At 39.5% G+C, this 16,016-nt stretch overlaps 1 protein-coding gene and 1 pseudogene across 4 annotated transcripts in view; one reads left to right on the top strand and one right to left on the bottom strand.

The window, feature by feature from the left end:
- The window catches only part of ILRUN (inflammation and lipid regulator with UBA-like and NBR1-like domains), a 121,970-nt gene that overhangs the window by 78,887 nt on the left and 27,067 nt on the right, over window positions 1-16,016 (top strand). The window lies entirely within an intron of this gene.
- Window positions 6,021-6,192, bottom strand: LOC132528115 (small ribosomal subunit protein uS14-like; annotated as a pseudogene).

Raw genomic sequence — 16,016 nt, 5'->3', positions numbered from 1 at the left:
AACATCACTACAGATCCCATGCACATTCAACAGTTAATAAGGAATATTATGAGCAAGTCATGTTGGTAACAAACAGATGTAATGTCCATAAATTTGATAACTTAGGTGTAATGGACCAATTTCTTGAAAGGTGCAATCTGCCAGAGCTCACCCAAGAAGAAATAATCTGTATAGGCCATATCTATTAAAGAAATTAAACCAACAATTAATAACCTTACAAAACAGAAAGTGCTAGGCTCAGGTGAGTTCACTGGTGAATTCTACCAGACATTTAAGGAAGAAATTTTACCACTACTCTGGAATCTCTTCCAGAAGAGTGAAGCAGAAAGAATACTTTCTGACTTATTCTATGAGGCCAGCATTACCCTAATGCCAAAACCAGACAGACAGTACAAGGAAAGAAAATCATAGACCCTTATCTCTCATGAACATAGATGCAAAAGTCATCAACAAAATATTAGCAAATCAAATCCAACAATGTGTAAGAAGAATAACATATGCTATGACCAAATGAGATTTATCCCAGACATGCAAGGCTGGTTCAACATTCAAAAATCAATTAATATAACCCATTACATCAACAGGCTAAGAAGAAAAGTCACATGTTCATACCAATAGATACAGAAAAACCATTTGTTAAAATCCAACACCTTTTGTGATTAAACTCTCAGGAAACTAGGAAGAAAGGGAATCGCTCTCTACTTGATAAAGATTATTTACAAAAAATCTTTAGCTAATATCATACTTAATGATGAGAAATTAGAAGTTTTCTGCTCAGATCAGAAGTGAGGCAGAGGAAAGTCCACTGCTTTTCAACATCGTACTGGAAGTCCTTGCTAGCGCAATAAGACAATTAAAGCGAAATAAAAAATATTCAGATTGGGAAGGAGGAAATAAAACCATCTTTTTTTTTTGCAGATGGCAAAATTTGAAAGAATCAACAACAAAATATCCTGGAACTAATAAGCAACTATAACAAGGTTGCAGGATACAAGATTAATTTACAAAAATTAAACGCTTTCCTATAAACCAGCATGAACATGTTCAATTTGAAATTAAAAACACATTACCATTTATGTTTTTATCCCCCCAAAATAAAGTACTTAAGTGTAAAGCTATCCAAGTGTGAACAAGATCTATACGAGGAAAACAACAAAATTCTGATGAAAAGAATCTGAGAAGAACTAAGTAAGTGAAGAGATATTTCATGTTCATGGATAGGAAGACTCAGTATTTTCAAGATATTAGTTCTTCCCAGCTTGATGTGCAGATTGAACACAGTCCCAATCAAAATCCCAGCAAGTTATTGTGTGGAAATCAACAAACTGATTCTAAATTATATACAGAAAGGCAAAAGACCCAGAGTAGCCAATTCAGCAATGGAGAAGAACAGAGTTGGAGAACGGACACTCTGACTTCAAGACTTCCTATAAAGTAACCAAGATATTGTGGTAATGGTGAAAGAATAAACAAATAGATAATTGGAACAGAAGAGAGAGCCCAGAAATGTACTGACACAAATATAGTCAACTGATCTTTGACAGAGGAGCAAAGACAGTACACTGGAGAAAAGGTATTCTTTTCAACAAATGGTGCCGGATCAAGTAGACATCTACGTGTAAAAAAATGAATCTACACACAGGTCTTACATCCTTCACAAATATTAACTCAAAATGGACTATAAATCTAAACATAAAATGCAAAACTGTAAAACTCCTAGAAGATAACATAGGCAGAAACCTAGATGATCTTGGGTACGGCCATGACTTTTATTGGTTGTGCCTCACAGCTCATCAAACCAGAGCCCTCAGCAGTGGAAGCATGGAGTCCTAACCATCGGACTGCCAGGGAATTTCCCATGACTTTTTTTTTTTTAAATTGAAGTATAGTTGATTTACAATATTGTGTTTCAGGTGTGCAGCAGAGTGAATTGATTATAGGCAATGAGTTTTTAAATGTAACACCAAAGGGGCATGATCTAAAGAAAGAATTGATAAGCTGGAGTTCATTAAAATTAAAAACTTAAGTGCTCTGTGAAAGACAGTGTCAAGAGAATGAGAAGACAGGCCACAGACTGGTAGAAATCATTTGTAAAAGACACATCTGATAAAGGACTATTATCCAAAATATACAGAAAGCTCTTAAAACTCAATAATAAGAAAACAAACAACTCAAAAAACAAGCAAAAAAGAGTTGAACTGACATCTCACCGAAGAAGATATACAGGTGCAAATAAGCATATAAAAAGATGTTCAACATTTTGTCATTAGAGAGTTGCAAATTAAAGTAAGTTACCACTACCTACCTGTTAGAATGGCTAAAATCTGGAACACTGTCAATGCCAAATGCTGGCAAGGATGTGGAGCAACGGAAACTCATTTATTGCTGGTGAGAATGCAAAGTGGTACAGTCACTTCGTTAGGCAGTTTGGCAGTTTCTTACAAAACTAAAATATTCTTACCATATTTATAGCAGTTACATTCATAATTGCCAAAACTTGGAAGCAATCAAAAACATCCTTCAGTAGATGAATGGGTAAATAAACTTTGGTACATCTAGACAGTGGAATACTATCCAGCATGAAAAAGAAATGAGCTTTCACTTCATGAAAAGATACAGAACACCTTTAAGTGCATATTTCTATGTGAAAGAAACCAATCTGAAAAGGCTACATACTGTATGTAGCCAACTATATAACATTTTAGAAAAGGCAAAACTGTGGAAATAGTGGTTGCCAGGGGCTAGGGGAGGGAGGGATGAATAGGCAGATCACAGAGGATTTTTAGGGCAGTGAAACTATTCTGTGATACTATAGTGGTGGAAACATGTCATTATACATTTATTAAAACCCATAGAATGTGCAACATAAGAGTGAACTCTGACATAAACTATGGACTTCGGGTGATAATGATGTGTCTGTGTAGATTCATCAGTTGTAACAAATACACCACTTTTATGTAGGATATTGATAGTAAAGGAGATTTTATGTATGTGGAGGCAGAGAGTATATTATCTTCTCAGTTTTGCTGTGAACTTACATCTTCTTCTAAAAATAAAGTCTTAAAAATAATGAAGTCTATGAAAACTTATTTTCAGTAATAAAAAATAGTAAACATTAGGAAATAATAACTTTCTAGGTCAAATGGTGTCTGAAGGGGCTTTCCCAGATATGCAGTATTTTAAAAAGATTCAGATTGGTGACAGGGTATCACATTTCCAGATTGCAGTAAATAAGCATAAACTCTGGTTGAGCATGACTAATGCAGTTTGGCATGAGTTGAGGGTTCTGTGTGCAAAAGAGTGGGAGGTAGATTGAAGGTGATGGTACTCTGAAGCATATTTACACCCACAGGTCATCTGGAAGAGAGATGAGTAGCTGAGTGTCATGGCCCAGACTAAAAGGCCCAATGCATTGTACCTCTGCTGTGAGAGGGTGGTGAGGGTGGCTCCCTTTGTAGGACTGGGAAGTCCCAATGGCTATGAGTGAGTCCCAAGACCCGCTGTGTGTGGATGCTGCTACTTTAGTCTAGGGATTAGTAGTCATTCATTCCCTCAAAGCTCTGTGCCCAGATTCAAGCCAGGAAAATTTTGGGCCTGTTAATAAGGGCCTGCAATGGAAATGAAGAGGAAGGGATACTTAGGAAGATTGGGTAGGACCAAAGAGATGAAGAAAGTGAAAAATGAAAGGAGAATGAAGAAACATTTAACAAGTTCTGCTTTGTCTCTGTCTGACTCTGACTTGTCAGTGAATGTGACGTCTGTAATGTAGTTTTCTTAGGAGAGAATGTTGAGGGGAAGGGGTATCTATTTTCTTTGTTTCGCTAGTTCTCACATTGGTCCAGCTAGGATGATGATGTTGACTGGGAGCAGTTTCCCTGAACCCAGAAACAAAGCCCATCCTCTTTTAGGAGGAGGGGGAAGGGAGAGTTGATGTAGTACATTATCAGAGATCTCACCAAGGATAACTAATTACCATCAGTAATGCTGTTTTACCCTTTTTGTCCATGATTATGTCAAAGATAGCGTTTGAGTTTTTTAAAAAAGACAGATGGGGCTATGTCTTGTTATTAGGCTTTTTAGTATTCAAAACATACATATACCTCTGCAGAAAGATATCAGTCCTAAGTTAAACCTTACTTTAAAGTACATGTACCAAGAAGAACAGACCTCTTTCTCTCTTTTTTTAATGGAACTACTTAAGGTTGAATTAAGTAAATCAGTTGCTAGTCTAAAATTTGACTTTCTGGTTCTTGAACTAAATACTTGGAAGTACTTCTTCTGTTCAAATATTCTATTTTAAATTACCCTTTGGTAAAAATACTACAGATATGAAGAAGCACCAAGTGTGTCGCAATCAGATTGGTTGAGAAATGCAGTAGAAGTAGTAAAGGAATGAGAATTCCAGCCATTTTTCTCCCTATTTGCATGTAAAATGAGCAATAAATGTTAAGCCCTTTTATCCAATGTTACATTTAAGTGCTTTTCAAAGTTAATGCAAAACGATTGTTAAAATGCCAGTTTTAATCTGTATATTTTTTTCCAGTTACATACGTTTGGCTCTTAATGTGCTATAGTTTTGATTCCCTGTGTTACCCTTAAAACATAATTATACTTTGAGATTTAAATTAGCAATTTAAGTTGCTTAAATGTACTTTCATGCTATATTTTCTGCAATTGTGCTATCATCCACTCAGTTATACTTTATTAGTAGGCTATAAAATTTCAAATTATTAAGATGTTAGTATTTCCATCTTTTCTGCCAGGAATAGTTGTCTCCATAAGTACTCTCTTTCCTGGTTGGTGGAACATTCAAAACTGACCAGGGGGAAAAAAAGTGCTGCCTGATGTTATAGATAAGTACTAGTCCAGGAGTTAATAGATCTGACCTCTGGTTTTGATTCTGCCACATAATAGTGATTGACCTTGAGCAACTAATTTAAAGTTACTGGGCCTCAGGGTTTTGTTTGTTTGAATTGTGGTGAAATACACATAACAATTTACCATCTTAACCATTTTTAAGTATACAGGTCAGTGGCATTAAGCTCGTTCACATTGTTATACAGCCATCATCACCATCTATCTCCAGAACTCTTGCAAAACTGAAACTCTGTACCTATTAAATAATAACTCCTCTTCTCCCTCTCCCTCCAGCCCCTGACAGCCACCATTCTACTTCCTGTCTCTGAATTTGACTATCTGGGTACCTCATATAAGTGGTATCACACAGTTTTTGTCCTTTTGTGACTGGCTTTTATATCAGTTCATGTTAAAGTTTCATCCAAGTTGTAACATGGCTGAGAATTTTCCAACTTTACAAGGCTGAATAATCCATTGTATGTATATCTCACAGTTTTAAAATCATTTATCTATCAATGTACACTTCGATTGCTTCTACCTTTTGGTATTATGAATAATGCTGTTATGAAAACGGGTATACATATATCTCTTTGAAACTCTGCTTTTAGTTCTTTTGGGTATATACCTAGAAATGGGATTGCTGGACCATATGGCAATTCTATTTTTAATTTTTTAAGGAAATGCCATACTGGTTTCCATAGTGGCTGTACCATTTTACCCTCCCACCAGTGTGCAAGGTTCCAGTTTCTCCACATCTTGCACAGACTTGTTATTTCCTGTTTTTTTGACAGTAGCCATCCTAATGAGTGTGAGGTAGTATCTCATTATGGTTTTGATTTGTAGTTCCCTAATGATGAATGATATCAAGCATCTTTACCTGTGCTTTTAGGTCCTTCAGTTTGTTCACGTCCTTTGCCCATTTTTCCCTCCAGTGTGAATACTTTTATATAACTGAGGGAAAATAAGCCACATATTTTGAAGATGAATCCGTTGAGAAGATAATAGTAAATTTTTAAAAGGAGATTTCTATAGTCAGTTGACTATTCCATTCACATTAAAACTCTCAATTGAAAAGGGTTTTTGTTTTTGTTTTAATGTACAAAGAGCTAGCATTGTTTCTGTGGTAAGGTAGATGTCCTGGATGACCCATTCAAGAAGTTAGCTTAGTCCAACTTAATGAAGCCCATCTCCTTCGTGTACTGTTGGGAAACACTGGTGGTACATATTGAGGCTGTACTTTTGGATCGTACTGTGCAGGTTTGAGCAGATGCAGCAAGAGCAAGAACCTTGGCCTGATTTTCTTGGATGGTTCCATTAGAGCTGCTGGTGACCCATCTTGCTTTCTCATATGCAGCGAGGCAAAAGGCCCTTTGCCCATTTTCAAATCAGGTTATTAGTTTTATTTTGTAGGAGTTCTTTATATATTTTGGATATTTGCCCATTATCAGATATTGATTTGTAAATATTTTCTCCATTCGGTGTTTGCCTTTGCACTCTGTTGATTGTGTCCTTTGATGCACAAAAGTTTTAATTTTGATGTAGTCCAGTTTATCTTTTTTCTTTGGTTGCCTGTGCTTTTGGAGTCAAATCCAAGAAATCACTTCCAAATCCAGTGTCATGAAGCTTTCCTTCTGTTTTCTTCTCAGAGGTTTAGTTCGTACGTTTAGATCTTTGATCCATTTTGAGTTAATTTTTGTATATGGTGTAAGGTAAGGATCCAAATTCATTCTTTTGCATGTAGATATCCAGTTTTCTCAACACCCTTTGTTGAAAAGACTTCCCTTCCCCATTGAATGCTCTTAGTATTCTTGTCAAAAATCATTTGACCATAAATGTGAGGGTTTATTTTTGAGCTCTCCATTCTATTCCGTGGTCTGTATGTCTTTCTGCCAATACCACACTATTTTGATTACTGTAGTTTTGTAGTAAGTTTTGAAATCAAGAAGTGTGAGACCTCTAACTTTGTACTTCTTTTTCAAAATTATTCGGCTCTTAGTGATGCTGAGATTACTCAAAGTGTTCAAGTGGTGACAGCCTGATCCCTCCAAAGTTCCTCCCCATCAACCAACCTTTTGTCTAATGGTTTTGTTCATTGATTATTGCCTGAATCATTTCAATTAGGGATTACAAAGTGGCAATTTTTTCCCACATATATTAGCTAGAGTAGTTTTGTGCGGAGGAAACATTTATTTATCAACAATGACTTATTTTCCTGAAATTGTTTTACAAATTAGGCTAGATTAAATACTTAGTTCTTTACCTTTAATTGCCAGTTCTTTAGAGTAAGGGTTTGGTGCTTTATTTACTTTCAGTGAAACTAGTGAATGAAGAGGAGGATCAAATATTATATTCCTTTTTTATAGGTATCATAAACTCTTAGATTTTATATAGGAAACCTGTTTTACTGTCATTGGTAGAGTCCTCCAGCGACAGTTAGACATAGGCAATCATCAGACATTACTCTTAGCATTGAATCTAACTTCCAACAGTGCAACACAGTAAATATTTTTTTAATGTCACACTGCTAAGTATTTCTGCATAAATAATTTTCTTTCTTTTTTTAAAAATAATTTTCTATTGAGCACCTATTCTGTGTCAGTCACCATCCTAGGAAAATTATTATTATTATTATTATTTTGCAGTACGCGGGCCTCTCACTGTTGTGGCCTCTCCCGTTGTGGAGCACAGGCTCCGGACGCGCAGGCTCAGCGGCCATGGCTCACAGGCCCAGCCGCTCCGCGGCATGTGGGATCCTCCCGGACCGGGGCACGAACTCCTGTCCCCTGCATTGGCAGGCGGACTCTCAACCACTGCGCCAACAGGGAAGCCCGGAAATTTATTTTTAATCTCCAGTTCTTACTCTTGTCCCCCTTTGACCTAGCGTGTTGGTTTTTTTGTTTTTTTTTTTCTTGAGTATGTAGAACATTTCTGTGATCCTAAGTCTCAATTTAGGAATGGTGTATTTAGAAAGGTCTCCCTCCTGTTCTGTCCCCTTCAGATAGTGCCTTCCTCTTCCTGTAAGTGCTCATTTTTATTTATTCATTTATAGATTATCCATTCAGTGTTGCATTTTGTTTTGTTTTGCAGACACCAGCAAATGTATATAAATGTGTCCTTTTTCTTACAAAGAAGTGTCATGACTATAGATATTGATCTGCATCTTACTTTTTTTCACTTCATAATTATATTCTAGAGATCACTGTAGAAATATTCATTCATTTTTATGGCTGTGGCGTATCCCCTCAGGTAGATATGTCTTCATTTTTCTAGCTTAGTCCTCACTGATGGACATTTGAGTTATTTTAAACTTCTTCCAATATAAAATTAAAAAATCCTTTGGAGAGGGGCTTCCCTGGTGGCGCAGTGGTTGAGAGTCCGCCTGCCGTTGCAGGGGACAGAAGTTCGTGCCCCGGTCCAGGAAGATCCCACATGCCGCGGAGCGGCTGGGCCCGTGAGCCATGGCCGCTGAGCCTGCGCGCCCGGAACCTGTGCTCTGCAACGGGAGAGGCCACAACAGTGAGAGGCCCGCGTACCGCCAAAAAAAAAAAAAAAAAATTCCTTTGGAGATGTAATATTGGCACACATTATTGTTTTACATGCCTTGAAACAATAACTATAGATTGGATTGATTAAAAAAATTTTCTTGCTTTTACATATAATGTAATATTATTAATTTTCCTCCTCCAGCTTCTTCCCCATTTCTCTGCTCTCTTTCATAGCAGAAGTCCTTCAAACATTTAGTATCAGTAATGGCTATTTCCACCTCCTATTTCCTAGTCTCACGAATTTTTTCCATTCAGGCTTCTGTCCCTACCATTCCACTAAAACTGCTGCTCTTTTCAAAATCACCAGTGACCTGCATGATACTACATCCAGTGCTTTGTTCCCAGTTTTCAACTTACTTGATTTATTAGCTGGATTGGACCCACTTAATAACTCTGTTTTCCTTGAAACACTTTTGTCATTAGGCTTCTAGAATACTATATACTCCTGGTTTTTCTTTATTTTTGGGGCTGCCCCTTCTCTTTCTTTTTTTGACCTCCTTATCATTGAATTCACTCCTCTTTCCTTATATTATCAGCTGGTGGGGAGGGCAGTTGTACAGGAAGGGAAGACTGGTAGGAAGGGGTGGAGTCTCTGCTTCTGGGAGTTGAGGCTGGGAGGGGGAAGAGAGGAAGGCGTCTGGGTTCAGAGATCACCTGAAACAAGCCTGTAGTCTGACAAAACCAGATAGACATACGTGGTGAGGGAAGACACTCCAGGTGACCTGTGGGATGCCGTGCGGTAAGAGGGAGGAGGGAAGCAGCTTCTGTAAGGTTGGGTTCCTGCTGAAGGATTCTGAGGAGGCTCTAGGGAAGTGGGATCAATTTTGGATTGGCTGCTGTTTCTGAGGCAGGACTAGAAGTGAGGATTAATTAGGGCTTGGGTGCTATCGTGGGTGGCAGTTGGGTATCCTTAGTAATAGATGGCTGTAACAAAGCTGGTCTGGGAGCGTCGTTGGTAAGAAAGCAGTAGCCACTCAGAGAGGGTCATTATAGCATTTTACAGCTGCTGTATGACCTTGGGAGAAATAGTGTTTCCTGTTTCCTTTGTACCTGCCTTTATCTGTGTCTGTCCTCCCAGCCCGATTAATGGCAATTTGGGTTTTTTTCCTCATTCTGAGGTGATTTCATCTTTTGTCTCAGACGTGTTTTCACTCTTTGTTTCATGGCACTGATTTTACTGGGTTTGGGAAGTAGGGATCCTTATTTCCTCAGACCTGAAGAAAATAACTAAGTGATTCAATGATCGCGATTACCTGCCCCCCCACCCCCGCCACACACACAAGTTAAGGCAAAAGCTCATGTGTTTTTATTTTTTGTAATTTTTATTTTTGTCTGCATTGGGTCTTCATTGCGGTGCGGGTGCTTCTCTTGTTGCGGAGCGCGGGCTCTCGCTGCGCGGGCTCAGTAGTTGTGACTCGCGGGCTCTAGAGCGCAGGCTCAGTAGTTTTGGTGCAAGGGCTTAGTTGCTCCGCGGCATGTGGGATTTTCCTGGACCAGGGATTGAACCCATGACCTCTGCATTGGCAGGCAGATTCTTAACCACTGTGCCACCAGAGAAGTCCCTCATGATTATTAAATAGGGCATGATTTGAAAAAATTGTGAAGAGGAGTAGTATCTTTTTTGTTGCCATTTCTGCTTTTCTTTCTGAGCCCCTCTTCCTATTATGGGCACTGGGGACTCCTCACTGTCTTGTCTTATCCAGGCTTCCAGTGCTCTTTCCTGGGCTTCTCTTTATCTTCTCCCCTTTGTGAACTTGTGCCCGTTGGTTGATCTGATAATGGCGTTAATGTAGCTTAATATGTTCCTTTAGGGGGCATTTGCATTTTAAAATGAAATTCTTGAGAATAATATGAAACTAAGGAATAAGTCTTTAATGCACACTGTGGCAAGATGGGGTGAGGAGTGAGAATGGGTAGGGAAGCAGAGCTGAGTAGAGGCAGCCCTTCAACAGTCACTCTGCTGTAGATGGGGCCTGGGCCTCAGAAAACAGGAGTTGTCCTCTGAGGAGCTAATGAACTGGAGTCTGGCTGTCCCATCTTCCCCCGTAGATGCTGAGGTAGGTGTTGTGTTCATAGAGAGTGAAAGTATCTGAGTGCCTGGGCAGGTGTCATGAGAGCCAGGCATGTGTTGAGTAAACAGTGTAGAAAAACAGACTGGAAGTTGAGACTGGAAAGAGGCAGACACAAAAAAGATACTCATAATGTTGACCTTTGCACTACTTACTGTCAGGGCATGTTTCAGGCCACTAGTTTACCAGTGCTCAGACTCTCTCCTTTCAGGCCTCTCTCACTGACGCCAAGCAGCACATATCCAGCCTTCCTACTCTAGAAATGAAATGTGAGCCCGTAGCTTGTAGCCCAGCAGCTGACTAGAGCCTGTTTACCTCTACAGACCCAAGTTGTTTCTTAATTCTCAGGGGAAATGTGGGGTTCCTGTTGTACTATGAAGATGAGTTGAGCTTTAGGAAGGATTTGAATTTGCAACCTCCAAATCTAGAAGTGGCCCCCCTGGTTATCTTGTAGGTACATGCAGGCTAAAGCTAGCCTGTGTCTCCTGGTGCTCTTACAGCTCTTAGGGACGAGCCCAAGGTAGTTGCTCTAGAGATCAGAAGCCTATAAGATTTCAGTCCTAACCACAGTTGGAATTACTTTGAGGTGTCCTTGTAAACTGGATTTTTGAAGGTGGTGCTTTACCGAGTCCCCTACCTTTCCCCTTCAGAAACCCAGACCAAGTGGAACCTATTAATGTGGCAGTTTATTGCTTGCTTTTTGTGGCTTCCATTTGCATCTTCTGTGCGCCAGAGGCAGGCTCTGGAATTAGTCAGGCAGCTTCAGCCGAACATCCACGTCAAGATGGTTCATTTGTGCAGTCATTGCTGTTCCCCCTGTTTGAAGACTGTTAATGTCTTTATGGCACTGCTGAGAAGGGGTTGCACTGGAAGGGCAAGATCTCCCTGCAGATGGGAATGACTTGTGTGTCCAGTTGATGATGTGGTCTTTTTGAGACCTCTGAAGAATTGAGTGCGTGACAGCCCCTCGCCTGCTCTGCTACAACCTTGTTCTACCCCCTGCTAGATCAAAGCACTCTCCTTTATAGTCACTTCACTACAGAGAGAATTGTTTGTGTTGGCTCTGTTACAACTTTAACTCTTAGTGTTTGAAAGTACACTTTTTAAATGCTATACTAATTTCTTTTAGTAAACTTTACTTTGGAACAATTTTAGATTTACAGTAAAGTTTCAGAGGTGATACAGAGTTCCCATATACCCAGTTTCCCCCATTGTTAGCATCTTACATAATCATGGCACACTTGCTAGAATGAAGACATCAACATTTGTACATTACTATGAGCTCAACTGCAAACTTTGTTTAGATTTCATCAGTTTTTCCACTTAGGAATCTTCTGTTCCAGAAACCAGTCTAGGGTCCCATATTGCACTTAGTTGTCATGTCTCCCAGTCTCCTCTGGTCTGTGACAATTTCTCAGTCTTTTCTGTGTTTTTCACGACCCCTGATAATTTTGAGGAACACTGGCAAGTATCCTTTATATAAAGTATCCTTTATAACAGCGGACCTCAACCTTTTTGGCACCAGAGACCAGTTTTGTGGAAGACAATTTTTCCACGGATGCGGGTGGCTGTGGTTTTGGGATGATTCAAGCACATTACATTTATTGTGCACTTTATTTCTGTTATTATTACATGTAATATGTAATGAAATAATTATACAACTCACCATAATGCAAAATCAGTGGGAGCCCTGAGCTCGTTTTCACTTGCCACTGACTGATGGAGTTTTGATGAGTCTGCAAGCAGTTGATTTATTATGGTCTCTGTGCAGTCAAACCTCTCTGCTAATGATAGTCTGTATTTGTAGCCACTCCCCAGCACTAGCATCACCGCCTCAACTCCACCTCAGATCATCAGGCATTAGATTCTCATAAGGAGCACTCAACCTCGATCCCTCGCATGCGCAGTTCACAGTAGGGTTCGCGCCCCTCTGAGAATCTAATGCCGCCGCTGACCTGACAGGAGGCGGAGCTCAGGCGGTAATGCGAGCGATGGGGAGCGGCTGTAAACACAGATGAAGCTTTGCTTGCTCACCTGCCATTCACCTCCTGCTGTGCAGCCCAGTTCCTAATAGGCCATGGACAAGTACCAGTCTGTGGCCTGGGGGTTGGGGACCCCTGCTTTATAATGTCCCCCAGTCTGAGCTTATCTGATGTTTTCCACATGGTTAGACTGATGTTATGGGTTTGGGGAAGAATACTGTGAAGGTGAAGTGGCCTGTGGGGGTGGAGGGTACTTGATATTTGCATAACATCACTGTTGATATTAACCTTGGTCACTAGGTTGAGTAGTTTGTTTGCCAGTTTCTGCACTGTAAAGTTACACCTTTTCTCTTTCCCTACTCTATCACTAAGATAGAGTGGGTGGGAGAGTGTGTAGAATTTTTTTTTGTTTTTGAATTTTGTTATTTTTTAAAATATTTATGCCCTGCCGGGTCTTGCAACATGCGAGCTCTTTTTAGTTGCAGCATGCAAACTCTTAGTCTCAGCATGCATGTGGGATCTAGTTGCCCAACCAGGGATTGAACCCGGGCCCCCTGCGTTGGGAGCGCAGAGTGTTACCCACTGAACCACCAGAGAAGTCCCTGGTGGGTGTATAGAATTAAGCTCCACCTCTTGGAAGGGAGAGTATCTTTATATATTATTTGGAATTCTTTGTAAGGAAGTTTGTCACTTCTCCTTCATTTATTTATATAACTATGGACTCATAGTTAATAAATATACTCATGTATATTTATTTTATAGTTGGAGTTACAGTCCAGTGCTACATTATTTATTTTGTTGCCCAGATTGTTCCAGCTCCAGAGGGAGCTCTTTCAGGTGGCTCCTGTATCCCTTTAACCTGCCCCTATCCTTTTGTGTTTTGACCACTTCCTTACTTTCTGGTACAACAAGATGTTCCAGGCTTTTCTTATATTTTCCATGCCCCAGCCCTAGAATCAGCCATTTCTCCAAGAAGCCCTTGTTCTTTTTATTGGAGAATAGTATTTAGAAACTTCTGAGCACTAGGTATGTTCATTGCTAGCGGGGTATCATTACTTCTAGGCCATCTTAGCAGATAGGGCTAGATAGTATATGTATACATACTAACCTTTGTATACAGACATATCTATAATTGTTTCTGTGTTTCGTTTATATTGATGTCTCTGGCTTTAATCCAGTACCACAGGGTTTATTTTAGAATTCCTTCTTTGCTTGCTTTCCTGTAATATCCTTCTTTGATAACGAAAAACCTTGCTCCCACCATCCATTTACTTATTTGTTCAACCCAGTATACCTGTACCCTTACTGTACATATATTGTAACCTATATTCCCACAAGAAACAAATTTACCAGTTCTAATATTGTACTGTTTTTAACAATTCTATTTTAGTGGACAAATCATAGGTACTTGTTTACATTTATTATGATGTGATTTGACCCATGATGCTGGCTTTTAGATATATGCAAATGATTTTAATATTCTTACCATAATCTGAGATGTCTTTGTATGTCAGCATGATTGATTAAGATTATGGACTTGGGCTCAAAGTAAAATATTTTCCTTTTACTCTACACTTCTCATAGTCTAAACTTAAGAAATAAAAGGTTATGTTCTCTCGTCAGTAATTTATTACACATTTCTACAAAAGGAAATGTATACTTATTATTAACAAGGTTTATACTTATTATTAAAGGTTTTATCATATGTAAAAAGGACAAGTTGAATGAAATAATATTTACAGTACCTTCTAGCTCCAAAGTTCTGTCTCAGGTGCTTTTTAAAAATTACTTTAAGGCAAGACATTCTAAAATTGGTTTCTCCATTGGCTTACTAAGCCCTGACTGTGTAGGCTTGGCACTTGGTTTTACTTTCTTGGCTACTTTTCTAGGACACCATTCTTGTTTCATATGTCTGTCAGTAAAGATACTAAAATGGGACTGACTTAACTATAGGTTTCGTTCCCTGGGCACTTGGCTTCCCAAATTCCTGTTGGGAAGAAAAATTACGGGTTTAAAAAGCTATACTAAGAGCTGGAAGTTCTTGGTCATCATCATGGCCAACTTCTAACCTGAAGTCTGATCTTAGGCCCATCACTTTTACCTCCAGACCTCAGATCCTTCATCTAGAAAGAGAAGCAGTTCCATTAGATGACCCCTAAGATTCCTTACAGCTGTGATTTTATCATCAGCAATAGTGAAATATCTGGCTGGCAGTTTTAATCTTAGTAATTAAGGTGTTCTGACAAGAACTAGAAATGGTCAACCTCTGAAATAAGCTTATTGGGCTCATCTTCATCCTTTTTATTGTTTGATTCAAAGAAACCCACACACACTATGTGTGGGATGAACACGTTCCGAAATGTGAGGTCTATAGGTAGTACCTGGAGGGCTCAGAGAGTACCATGTAGAAGGCATGGTGTACTGTTCATAATGACCCATCACGATAGTAACTTTGGAGGATCAGAACTGGAATTTTAATTATTGGTGTTTATAAATCAGTGACATTCCTTTTACAGCTACTATGTAGAATCTGTGAACAGTACAGAAAAATAGCCAAGGTGAAGAGAGTGTGGTGGCTTTAAGTATGATAAGGCCCAGTGAGTTGTGTTAAAGAAGCTTTAGTTCTCAAAGCCAGGGGGGAAAATGTCATTAGTCTCGTACTGCTAACAGCCTTCAGAACAGTCTGTCCTTTCTCATAAGCATTTAGTTTCCTGAGCTAAGAGAACAAAGACTATTACCTGTAGCTGAGTATGCTAAACATACCATGTACTTACAAAAGGATTTTGGAAAACAGATGGGTGGAAGACAAAAGTAGGAATTAATGTACTGTAAGACAAGGCATATCCGCCTGGAAGAAGTGAATAGTAGAGTGAAGGAATGTTGCCTTTGGTTAGAAAGCCTAGAATAAGAGAGCACAGAATGAGTCTCCCTCAGGCTGCCTGCCATTGAATTGTTTTTTAAGGCCCATATCATATTGGTTTATGAGATTGAGCAAGTCTTCAATAAAAGTCATCTGACCCACCATTACTGGCACTGTTACAGATTTCTAAGTGAAATGGTACTCTGCCTTTGTTTACAGTGTTAAATCAGCAGGTTGAACTTTCTTTTTTTTCTAATAAATTTTTTTATTTTTATTTATTTTTGGCTGCGTTGGGTCTTTGTTGCTGTGCACGGGCTTTCTCTCATTGTGGCGAGCGGGGGCTCCTCTTTGTTGCAGTGCGTGGGCTTCTCACTGCGGTGGCTTCTCTTGTTGTGGAGCGTGGGCTCTAGGTGCGCAGGCTTCAGTAGTTGTGGCTTACAGGCTCTAGAGTGCAGGCTCAGTAGTTGTGGCGCACAGGGTTAGTTGCTCCATGGCGTGTAGTATCTTCCTGGACCAGGGCTTGAACCCGTGTCCCCTGCCTTGGCAGGCGGATTCTTAACCACTGTGCCACCAAGGAAGCCCAGGTTGAACTTTTATGATACTAGTTTACGTAAAGATTCACATTTGCTTTAATGGTAAGTGTGTCTGGGATGTATGCCTATTCCTGTGATCCATACTAGTGTTGCTAGTGGCTTTCTTCCTC

This window comes from Lagenorhynchus albirostris, chromosome 10 (genome assembly GCF_949774975.1).
Source record: "Lagenorhynchus albirostris chromosome 10, mLagAlb1.1, whole genome shotgun sequence".
Lineage (NCBI taxonomy): Eukaryota > Metazoa > Chordata > Mammalia > Artiodactyla > Delphinidae > Lagenorhynchus > Lagenorhynchus albirostris.
This window is presented reverse-complemented; position numbering and strand designations above follow the sequence as displayed.